The following is an 11486-nucleotide window of genomic DNA, read 5'->3' on the forward strand; positions in this document are numbered from 1 at the left end:
TTTCACGAGAAAGATGCATTGCAGTGCACACAGGAGTATTAACGCTCTCCTGTGTGAGTACCATACATGCATGAGAAGACCATTTTCCCGCGATAAGGATGCACTACAGTAAACACAGGACTGCTCTCATGCGTGAGTGCGCATGTGCTGAACGAGGTAGCGTTCCATCACAAACAATGAATTTCAGTGGACACATGTAAACAGATGCTATTTTGAGTGAGTACGCATATGTCTTACGAGGTTGAATTTCTGGACAAAGGACGCACCACACTGAAGACAGGAAAAAGGACCCTCAACAGTGTGAGTGCGCACATGGTCAACAAGGTGGGCTTTCAGCCTAAATGATGCATTGCACTGCAAGCAAGAAAAGGGACGCTCACCTGTGTGCATACAAATGTGTTTCATAAGGTGGCTTTTCTGGGAAAACGATGCATCGCAATGGGCACAGGAAAATGGACGCTTTCCCGTGTGAATGCGCATGTGGTCATTACGAGAATCGTTACGCGAAAAGTGTGCATTGCAGTGGACACAAGAAAAGGGACGCTCTACTGAGTGGGTGCGCATGTGGCTGTTGAGGTTGCTTTTCCGAGAAAAGGATGCATTGCAATGCACACAAGAAAAGGGACGCTCACCTGTGTGCACAGGAATGTGTCCCATAAGGTGGCTTTTCTGCAAAAACAATGCATTGCAATGGGCACAAGAAAATGGACGCTTTCCCGTGTGAATGCGCATGTGGTCATTGAGAGAATTTTTATGTGAAAAGTGTGCATTGCAGTGGACACAAGAAAAGGGACGCTCTCCTGAGTGGGTGCGCATGTGGCTGTTGAGGTTGCTTTTCCGAGAAAAGGATGCATTGCAATGCACACAAGAAAAGGGACGCTCTCCTGAGTGGGTGCGCATGTGGCTGTTGAGGTAGCTTTTCCGAGAAAAGGATGCAATGCAATGCACACAAGAAAAGGGGCGCTCCCCAGTGTGATTGTGCATGTGGTCTTTGAGTTTGTCTTTCCGTGAAAATGACGCATTGCACTGAGCACAGGAGAAGGGGCGCTCCCCAGTGTGATTGCGCATGTGGTCTTTGAGTTTGTCTTTCCATGAAAATGACGCATTGCACTGAGCACAAGAGAAGGGACGCTCCCCTGCGTGAATGCACATGTGGTCATTGAGGGAGTCTTTTTGAGAAAAGGATGCATGGCAGTGGAGACAAGAAAAAGGATGTTCTCCTGTGTGAGTGCGCATATGCTCCAGGGACGTGACAGAAGAAGACTGCTCCATGGACGTGACAGACAGGAAACCTGCAAAGCCAATGAAGAAAACACAAGCGTAATGCAAATTACGTACCATACACAACGTAGAATGAATTGTAGCAGCAGACAATACACACTGGTTGCTCCACATGTAAGTGAATGAATGATCACCTGGTCTCACCCAAACCAAAGCTAGTCTAATGGAACACTGCAATGACCCAATCCATTTCATGAAAACTATCTTTTTATGAAATAAAAAGTAAAATGTCGCATTATGTGCCACAATAAACACTAAGTCATTGAAATATTTACTGCATTTTTCACATATTTATTGATAAACATTGCACCGCATCAATTTACGGTCTAACATGTGAACCAAGTGAAACAAACAAGCCCTGAAAGAAATTATAAACAAACGAAAAAAAAAGACTATTACAAGGATTGCAGTGACATAATTTTGGCGGTCAGAAATACAAGTATATTGTTGTGAATGACACAAACAATTTTCTTTTATATTACCATCGCACTTCACAGCTTTCTCCCCAATGTCTCTATACTGCATCACTGAAAGCACCATGATAACAGGAAATAAAGAGTCATTAATTCAGCTTACACATCATAATTGACCACTTGTAGTGTAAAATTAAAGTGCCTCTACTCATTGTTGTGGTGACTTCTTTACAGAATTGTTTCCGTCAGCACAGATATAGTATATTTAAAACAAAACTCCGCAGCAATAAACAGCTAATGTGAGACAAGCACAGTTTTTTCACTTGGGTGATGGAAACTTGAACATCATACCTGCACCCCTGGCAACAAAGAAATTTCTAAAACCCCCGAACGGTGAAGGGGGGCACCACATTAATTTCGGGAGAGACATCCTTTTAAAATGACTATTTTTTTGCTCAGTGGTGTAGCCAGGATGTGCCACCACTCCCTGGGCACACCACTGTGAGGAGGGGGGGAGGGGGTGTTACCGACTTTTTCAAAAATTCTTAGCTGTGATATGTTAGCCTTTAGCGACAAGCATAATAATGTTTTGCCGCCACAAGTCAAATCAACGTGCTAAATTATTTTTCCCCATTCTTGGCACCAAACGAAAAAACAAAAAAATTGCGAAAAATAAAACGAAGGAGGGGAGGGGGGTGGGCTTAAATGCAAGCGCAAACATCGGCGTTTCATAATGGCTTAGACTGGTCGAACACACAAGGGTAGGGTTTCCCACTAAAGTGAGAGTTTCAAAGTGGGAGTGCGAATGCTCCCGAAATTTCTCGTCTATAAAATAACTAGCAAAAAAATTGATTTCCGCCAAAACAACTCGTGCATGTCTTCACACGTGAACGAACGGGACGGCGTAGCTAGCTGCTGCGAAAGCGTGGGTCATGGCTTTGGCTTTGATCGCTACTAGATTTTTTTAACATGAAAGCCAAAACACTTCCAGCCTTTTTTTATGTCTTTGCTGTCTTTAGTTAACCGTTTCGTCAGCCACGCATTCTCGGAGCTTGTAGATCGCTATTTCATCGCTGCGGTTTTGAGCGCGGAGGTCGCGGCAAACCGTAGTTTTGTTTTCAATCCACGTGCCTTCAAACTAAGTTGTTTTGTGCTATCTATGATCGCAACTGTTGTGGTTTTGTCCCCAAAAATTGCTGAAAGCAGCTTTGCTTTGATTGGTCGAGCGTTGGCCGCGTGCTCACTTGCGGAGTTTTGTCAGCAACACCGTCGCATACATGATCACGTCGATGACCGCGGTTTCGTCCACAGTGGTTGTAGCAACGACAACCACAGGTACTGTAGAAGACAGTGCGTGTGCTGGTCACACACCTACTTCCGAAGCTTTCAGCACACTACTCTCGATCGGCCTTCGTTTGACGGTTTCAGTACCGAAGGTCATATCACAAGCTGCGATCAGAAAAAATGTTCGGAACATTCGAATTTTGGCTCAATGGACACATGACTTTGACTGGGGAATTGAACGAATCCTTATCTTCTGCAATTTTGCATCACTGAGATTTTACTGTATAGGTGAACACCTCTCAAATTCGTTTATTATAAAACAGGGTGGGCTCACAAAATGCCTAGAACGGAATGACCTGCATTTTTGTCAATGCGGCCCGATCTAGCAGACGAATTTGGATTTCTGAAAGATTTTCATGGCAACCGTGCAAACGGAAGAAACGGTCAATATCTGGAAGTCTCCCAGACAATGCGGGCAGGTATGTGATATCAACACCAATACATATTGTTCTCTCCTGTTGGCAAAATATAACACAGCGCCGTTTTAGTGGCCTTCGCGACTAGTTACTGCAATGCGCCGTAACCAATTGCGAAGGCCACGCTAATTTACTCATTTTATTTTTTTAATCCAAAATGAAATATTTTTTTGTAAAATTTCAGGTAAGATTCGTAAAATTGTAAGCGGGTCAAAATTCGCACATTTTACGAGAAAAATGGAAGAGTTGGCAGGTATGAAATCTTGTAGTGCAATCCATGATTCTCTTCCCAATTTTAAACACACAAAATTGCAGAAAGCGAATGGGTTATTTAATATTTTCAGTATAACCAATCCGAAGAAGGAGTGCAGACCTGGCCACAACATTGTCATAATCTCATAATAGATTAGGTTGCCAAGTGTAAAATGACAAATGATGTTCAATAAAATAAAGACTGTGGCAACGACCCTTCTGCTAACATCAAAAGCATGCAATTTTTTGGCTACGATTCGGAGCGATGGAAGCAACTGCGAGGGCGCACTGACCATTGTTAAAAGGACCCTGAAACACTTTTTGATGTAATGATGGATTCACTAAGAGAGCTTATTGCCTCACGAACTCAACGCTGCGAAAATTTCAAGAACTCATACAGTACGAGCGGAGTTACAAACAATTGTCGCATGCAATCATGTTCTTTCTTCTTTCGTCTTGGCGAAAACGCAAGAGGCTATACAGGGAGGATGCAAGGGGCAAATAAAATACGTCACGCGCCCCTAGTCACCTTGAGCCCTTTTTATTTATTTATTTTATCGACTACACACTTTTTTTCTGTGTAATCGCACGTGCACGCGTGGACAAGTCACGGCCTCTCATGGCATTCCTTGTAAAGCCCATGCACGCCTCGTTCAAATCAGCCAATGGCTGATATATGACATTCTACAGGTGATTTTCGAGCGTCTTCTGTCATTTCTCGAGAGAAGAGAAAGAAATTTTTAGATGACTGATAAACTATTGTGAACTCCAGGCCGCGTGCTGCGCTATAATATTTGGCTCGCGTGTTCTCGAGAGCCTCCAAGACGGATCGGCAGCGTTTTCTGACCACGCTCAAAAAACGTTGCAGGGCCCTTTTAAATGAACACAAGCAACAAAGTGCCCTCAAACATACTGTTATTTTATTTTTCATTTATTACATACTGCAGACCTTTAGGTCCAAGCAGGTGGACAGTTACAAGGGGACATAGTTGAAACAATAAGTGGCATTAAGATTGTTTGGGGTGAGTGTTTCATACACTCATAGTGAACACAAGCAGCAACATAGCAATGATTTCATAATAACGCATGTACCGGACAAAAGAAAAAAAAGACACCACAAATTCGTCCTTCATATGTTGTGCGATTAAAGTAAAAATAGATACACACTAAATACAAAACAATGAACACAATAATTTTCACCGGTCAAGCCAAGAAAGTAATGAATACACAGGTATACAATAAGTTCAGCACATACATGATGAAAAAAAAACGAAAAGAAAAATGCTGTAATAAAAGATCGGAAACCTGAATTTTCAGGACAATGCTATTTAGAGCGAAGGAGAAATAGATTCTATGAGGATGCCCGAGTTGTTTCAATCCAATCTGAGACCATGCGTGGAAAATATGAGTACTTATAAGCGTCTGTCCTGACGAAATAGGGTGTTAGAGATTTGGCGAGATGATGCCTTATGGGTCTGGTTGATAACGATCTCAGGTACAGGGATGGGTCAATCGCAAGTTTGGGATTCAGAGGAAGAGAAAGAAGGTCATTTTTTATCTGTTTTGACGTGTGCTAGGAAGGGAAATGCCATTGGCCTTCATTATTTCAGAAGGAGAGTCGAATCGTGAGAACTTGTTAAAAATGAACTGGACGGCTTTCCTTTGTATTCTTTCCAGGCACTTGATGTTAGTTTGAGTGAATGGGTCCCATACTGCACTCGCTTATTCTAATTTAGGTCTTATTAAAGAATAATAGGCCAGTAATTTAACACTGCTAGGGGCATTATGAAGCTTATGTTTTACAATGCAAAGCTTTCTGAACGCAGAGGAGGAAATAATATTTATATGTTTATTCCACGATAAGGTAGTTGTTATTGTAACACCCAAGTATTTATAGCTATCGATTTGCCTAAGTGGCGAAGAACCAAGCAGGTAAGTAAAAGACAGGGGTGCTTTTTTACGCGTTATAGGGAGCAGTACGGTTTTATCGGCGTTCAAAACCATTCCCCGTTTTTCGCATCACTGCAATACGTTATTTAAATTGCTATTTAACTCAACTTGATCATCAAGATGGAAAATTTCTTTGAATAATACACAGTCATCTGCAAAAAATTGAATTTGAACACCGGGGCTTACTACGCTAACAATATCATTAATTTAAACCAAGAAAAGCAGAGGGCCTAGAACACTGCCTTGTGGCACCCCTGAAGTGACTGCCAAACTTTCAGAACGTTTACCTCCAATGTCAATATATTGCTTCCTGTTAGTCAGGTAAGCAGAAATTCATCTGATGAAGTGTTGAGGGACGCCAAGAATTCTAAGCTTTATGATTAGTTTATTGTGCGGAACTTTGTCGAAAGCTTTGCTAAAATCAAGAAATATTACATCTATTTGACCATTAGAATCAAGAGACGAAGCGAACGAGTGAACTACTGTTATTAGTTGGGTTATCGTTGAATACCCTTTTCGAAAGCCATGCTGATGTTCTGTTTGTGCAGCATTATTTTATAGAAATTCACGAAGCACAGTTGGCTATAATATGTTCCACAAGTTTGCAGCATTGGGATGTCAGTGGAATAGGACGATAATTTTGTATAAGTGTCCGGTCACCTTTCTTGAACACAGGAACAATCCGGGCTGTCTTCCGGTAAATAGGCAGTTGTGCAGTAATGACTGAGACACGAAACAAAATTACAAGAAAGTTTGCAAGAAGCTCAACATATCGCTCAAGAAATATGTTAGGGATTTCATCAGGACCAGAAGAACTCTTAGTTTTCAAGTTAAGAAGCATATTAAATACCCAAGCATACGATACGAAACTCGTATCGAATAGTTTGAAGAATCTGCCGTCACACGCACATACAGTTTGTGTGATGTGCGTGTGATGCACACACGCATCACACGCACATACACGCACATACAGAATACACTTTGAAAGTAGTTGTTGAAGTATTGAGCAATCTCACACTTATCTGTGACCGGCTTCCCGTCAACTGATATTTGAGTAACTGGTTTCTTGCTATCTTTTATGTTGTGTCATAATTTATCAGGCTCATTTTTTATGAAGTTAGGAAGCGATATCTTGAAATAAAAATCTTTTGCTGTGCGAAGTGCACAAGTGAGGTCATCTTGCATCTGCCTTATTTTGTCATTCTGCACAAGTTTCTTTTTATATTTCTTTATCCTGCGTTTTAGTTGAATAATTTTCCGATTCATCGAAGGCGTTTCCTTTTTAATTTTCAGTAGATTATAAGAAACGAAATTATCCAGGCAATAGTGACACGTATCTTTGAACTTGTTCCAAAGTAATTGAGCATTGTTGCCCTCAAAATCAATCAAATAGTTTTGCAAGTAATCGATAATGCTTGGGTCATTGGCATAAGAAAAGTGCTTAAAAGAACGTGCACAGACGTGCTTATACTTTTTAAGTGGTTGAAGCCGTAATGATATGCTTACAAGATGGTGATCATAGAGCCTGGCTCCACTTCTACAGTGCAATCAGACAAATTGCGACTGATGAACGCCAGGTCTAACACAGAGCTAAGCGAATTCTGTACACGAGTTGGTTCATGGACTACCTGCATTAAATTATACCTTAACATATTATCGAACATAGTGCTAAGGTGTTTATTATATGAGCTACTGCCAGCAATGCCTTGCCAATCTACTCCCGGCAAGTTGAAATCACCGAGAAGAACAATTTTCTTATTTGCGTGCATTGACATTTCATTATTCAGTATCTCTAATACATCCGTTGTGGCATCTGGAGGTCTATAAAGTGTGTACAACATGAAACTCTGGCCCCTGCTAGAGATTTTAACACGCACGCTTTTGATACCTACTACCTCATCTAATAAAACCGCCTGAACACTATCTTTAACTAAGATAGCCACGCTTCCGCCCCTAGCCTGCCGATCTTTACGAAATACTGTGTAAGAAGGGGGGAATATGTCATTGTAACATATCTCTTCATTCAGCCACGTTTCAGTAAAGACAGCTACATGAGGATCATACAGTATCAACAAAATTTCTAAGGATTAAGTTTTGTTTTTCACACTGCGGGCGTTTACATTCAATATTCAAACTTGTTTAGGGCTTTTAAAGGCATCATGTCAGTCGCAAGATAATGTCGATGTATTATCGCGCTAATCTTTTACGTGCGTGTAATGTGCGGTTTTTGTTGCTTTAATCCATTTGTTCAGCGTTTCATCCCAATAAAAGTCTGTCGTGAATAAGTGAGACCTTCTTCACGAGTTGCTTTTCACTTTTAGCACTTTCCCAGAGCAGTTTTAGTTTTCTTAATGTTAATGCGGAGTAGTCATTCTGGAAGAATAATAAGCTGCCTTTTAGCTTTTTTACATTAGCGAAGTATTCCTTTTTTTTCGTTGAAATCTTGGAGGCATATGATCACTGGGCGCTTGCCTTTGTGATGTCCAAGTCGATGAATGCGACCAATGAATCTACATTTCACGCCAAGTTTAACTTCGAACACGTCTTTCACAACCTTATCCTTAAGCGACGTTTCTGTTTCATCGGATGATTCGGGTATTCCATGAAATATCAAATCAGGTCATCTGCATCGGTCCTCCAGATCTGTAAGTTTTTTGGCCTGAAAGTTTATGACATGCTCCACTAACTGTAGCACTGCCTGTACTTTATCAGCTTGTCCTGAAGGAAGGAAGGGTTCAGAACTACTTTCGAATACTTTATCGGTAAGTCTTTTTATCGTCTTTTTTATGTCTGCTATTTCTGTCTTCATTTCCTTTAAGCCACATTGCAACGCCTTCTAGCCCTGAAGCAGCTCTTCAACAATTTCTTTTTGTGTAGGTCCAGGATTCACTTCCACGTCACCGCACAACAGCATCTTCAGCATAAACACACATTTATAAGCAATGCTATAGCACCGTTTGGGGCACGGCAGGACCACTAGGCCAGGACAGTCACTTTGAAACATACAGTAATGAGAATTAACCTGCAGTACGAAAAACAGTTTCCTGCTTAGCGTCATGGCATTGCTGGGTCCGCCGTGCCCAATTAAGTGGTAGTCGTGAGGCATCTGTTTTATATCCTCAACTGTTGATGACGACAGGCCTCGTTGGTCGATAGGTGTTGCCAGAAGTTCCGCGCTATCATGCGATGGCGCTAGTTGATTTGATGACGAGACAGAATTGAAAAGCTGATATGCAGCGTTGGCTTGGCACACCTTGTGGCACACCTGACAAGTTGTTGGTAAACCGGCGGCTATTTCCAGCAAACCCTGCAGTAAGAAAAACAGTTTCCTGTTTAGCGTCATGGCATTTCCGGCTCCGCTGTGCCCAATGAAGTAGTAGTCGTAAGGCATCTGCTTTATATCCTCCGCTGTTGATGACGTCACGCCTCGTTGGTTGATAGGTGTCGCCAGAAGTTGCGCACTATCATGCGATGGCGCTAGTTGATTTGATGACGAGATCGAAATTGAAAAGCTGGTATACATCGTTGGCTTGGCACACCTCGTGGCACACCTGACAAGTCATTGGTAAACCGGGGGCGATTCCCAGCAAATCCTACAGTACGAAAAACAGTTTCCTGTTTAGCGTCCAGGCATTGCCGGGTCCGCTGTGCCCAATGACTCCTCCATCTCCTCAACCTTTCAATCATGCTGCGACGTTGGGAAGTCCTTCATCAATTACATTATCTATTGTTGTCATTGAGAGGCTATTTCTTGAGTAATCAATTTGACAAAATTAATGTTTTTAGACCAACTCTATCCATACACAAGGCAGTCGAAACAGTGGTATTTCATTTGACAAGAGCTATATATGTAATTTACGCCCTTGCAGTGGTACTTTGATGCAGCATGTGGGATATAAATGTCCAGCCAATAAAGCCATTGTGTTTAGTACTTTTGTACTCACTTGAGCACACCATATGTCGGAACACTGCAGTAAAATCTTGAAGCTATGAATCTTGTGCGTTCACAAAAATATTCGTGTCAGAAGAAATTCAGATCGCCGAAAACATGTAGAACTACAGGTTTTCCCGCTCACTTTAATCCAAGTGCCAGCTTAAGTAACCTGCACACCATTAAAATATTCTGAGCACCAACCTATTTAATCTATGACCCCAAACATTTAATCCAAGCGCCAACATACTTAATCCAAGCGCTAACTCAATCAGGCCGCGTGCACATAAAATTTAATCCAAGTACCACTATGTTTAATCTAATTGCCAACAGCTTTTATTCAAGCGTCAGTCATTTTATTGTCACCTTATTGCGCACTGCTTAAAAGACGAATAAAGGACTAGGCGGATACAAGAATAAAGTTTCAACTGAGTTGATTGGACAGACACATGATGTTTTTATGCAATCACATTTCATGGTTAAAAAAGATTTGCAAAAATGAATAACAAAAAATTTCACACACAGCACAATAGAAATGACCAGTCATGCCGAGGTCACACACACCTATCACACATCTTGCATTGCGGGTGAAGATGCATCATTTCTTTCTGCGTCAGTGCCGAAAAGCCATACTGATGCAGTCATCTTCCAGGTGGATAATGTCGGATGCGTCAATTATTTCTCGCGTCATCTGATTAATGTGCCTAACTATCACCTTAGTTTTGCAGAAATCCCACACTTTTGCACTACAGCATTAATAATAATAATTTCTGAGTAGTAGGCTAGCATTCGCTATGCTATCCTTGATCATCCTTCTGAGAAGCGTGGTATCCACGGAACACTTGCAAAGAATTCAGTGCCAATTGTTCATGCAGGCACTGACGACAATGAGGAATTCTGCCTGAAATGAGTATGCGCTACAGTTAAAACGTGATCTAGAACAAGCATTTGTAGTGAGTTGGAGCATTGGACGACCCGCTCATTACGCCCTTCGCATTGTGTGACAGCTGGTTGTTTTTTTGTTGTTCTAAATTGCTTTATAAGTCGTATTAACACGACAGCTTTCCCGACATAAAACCTGACTAAGGCAAGTTTGCCAACAAGTCCCAAGCGCCGACGTGGCTCAATAGTAGAATACTGGGCTGGCACACAGCGGACCCAAGTTAGAGCCCCACTTTGTCATTGGTATTAGGTTTTTCTGATGATTTCCCGCAACGTGATTACCGAAAAGGTGGCGACAGACAACTACGGCGCTGCGCGAGACCCAAGTTGTGATCTCATAACAGCTTTCACAGGAAAATCATTTTAGAGCTTTCTGTAGGTGACGCCGATTCTGTCTCTACAACCCAATAGAAAGCACATAAATGGTGGTTATTTCACAATTTTTTAACAGTTTTTGAAGTTCTCCAGGTTCCCTTTGATGTTGCTGTTCATTGCTGCCAACTCTTTGCAATATCCAACATATTCGGTAACCTTCGCTACTTCAAACACGAATGTTTGCCATGAGCATGCACAGGTGAAGGCTTCTCAATTCGTTTCTTATGCACCATCGCTGCTGAAACGAAGAGCCCTGTGGACTAGAAATCTCTCAGCGGCATTTGCAGCCCCTGCAACACTCAAGCACACCTAGAGCACATCACCTGAGACTGCCGCTTTACGCCGACTACAATGAGCCATTGCCTCAATCGCTTCAATCATGACCGTCTACTTTCCAGGACCGGTTACTGCTTAGCACACCATTGCCATAGCCACTGCTGATCTGATTGATTTGTAGGATTTAACGCCCCCAAACCACCATATGAGTATGAGAGACGCTGTAGTGGAGGGCCCCGGAAATTTCTACCACCTGCGGTTCTTTAACCTGGACCTAAATCTGAGTACACAGGCCTACAAAATTTC

General features: G+C 42.0%; 1 long non-coding RNA gene across 1 annotated transcript; it reads right to left on the minus strand.

The window, feature by feature from the left end:
* Positions 1 to 1159: 1159 nt before the first annotated feature.
* On the minus strand, positions 1160 to 8941 carry LOC142804052 (uncharacterized). Its single transcript, XR_012894444.1, has 2 exons — positions 8679 to 8941; positions 1160 to 1292 (listed from the first exon to the last, which is right to left on the minus strand). It is a non-coding gene; the product is annotated as an uncharacterized LOC142804052 (long non-coding RNA).
* Between the last annotated feature and the right edge of the window lie 2545 nt (positions 8942 to 11486).

This window comes from Rhipicephalus microplus, chromosome 3, assembly GCF_043290135.1.
Source record: "Rhipicephalus microplus isolate Deutch F79 chromosome 3, USDA_Rmic, whole genome shotgun sequence".
In the NCBI taxonomy this organism is placed as follows: domain Eukaryota; kingdom Metazoa; phylum Arthropoda; class Arachnida; order Ixodida; family Ixodidae; genus Rhipicephalus; species Rhipicephalus microplus.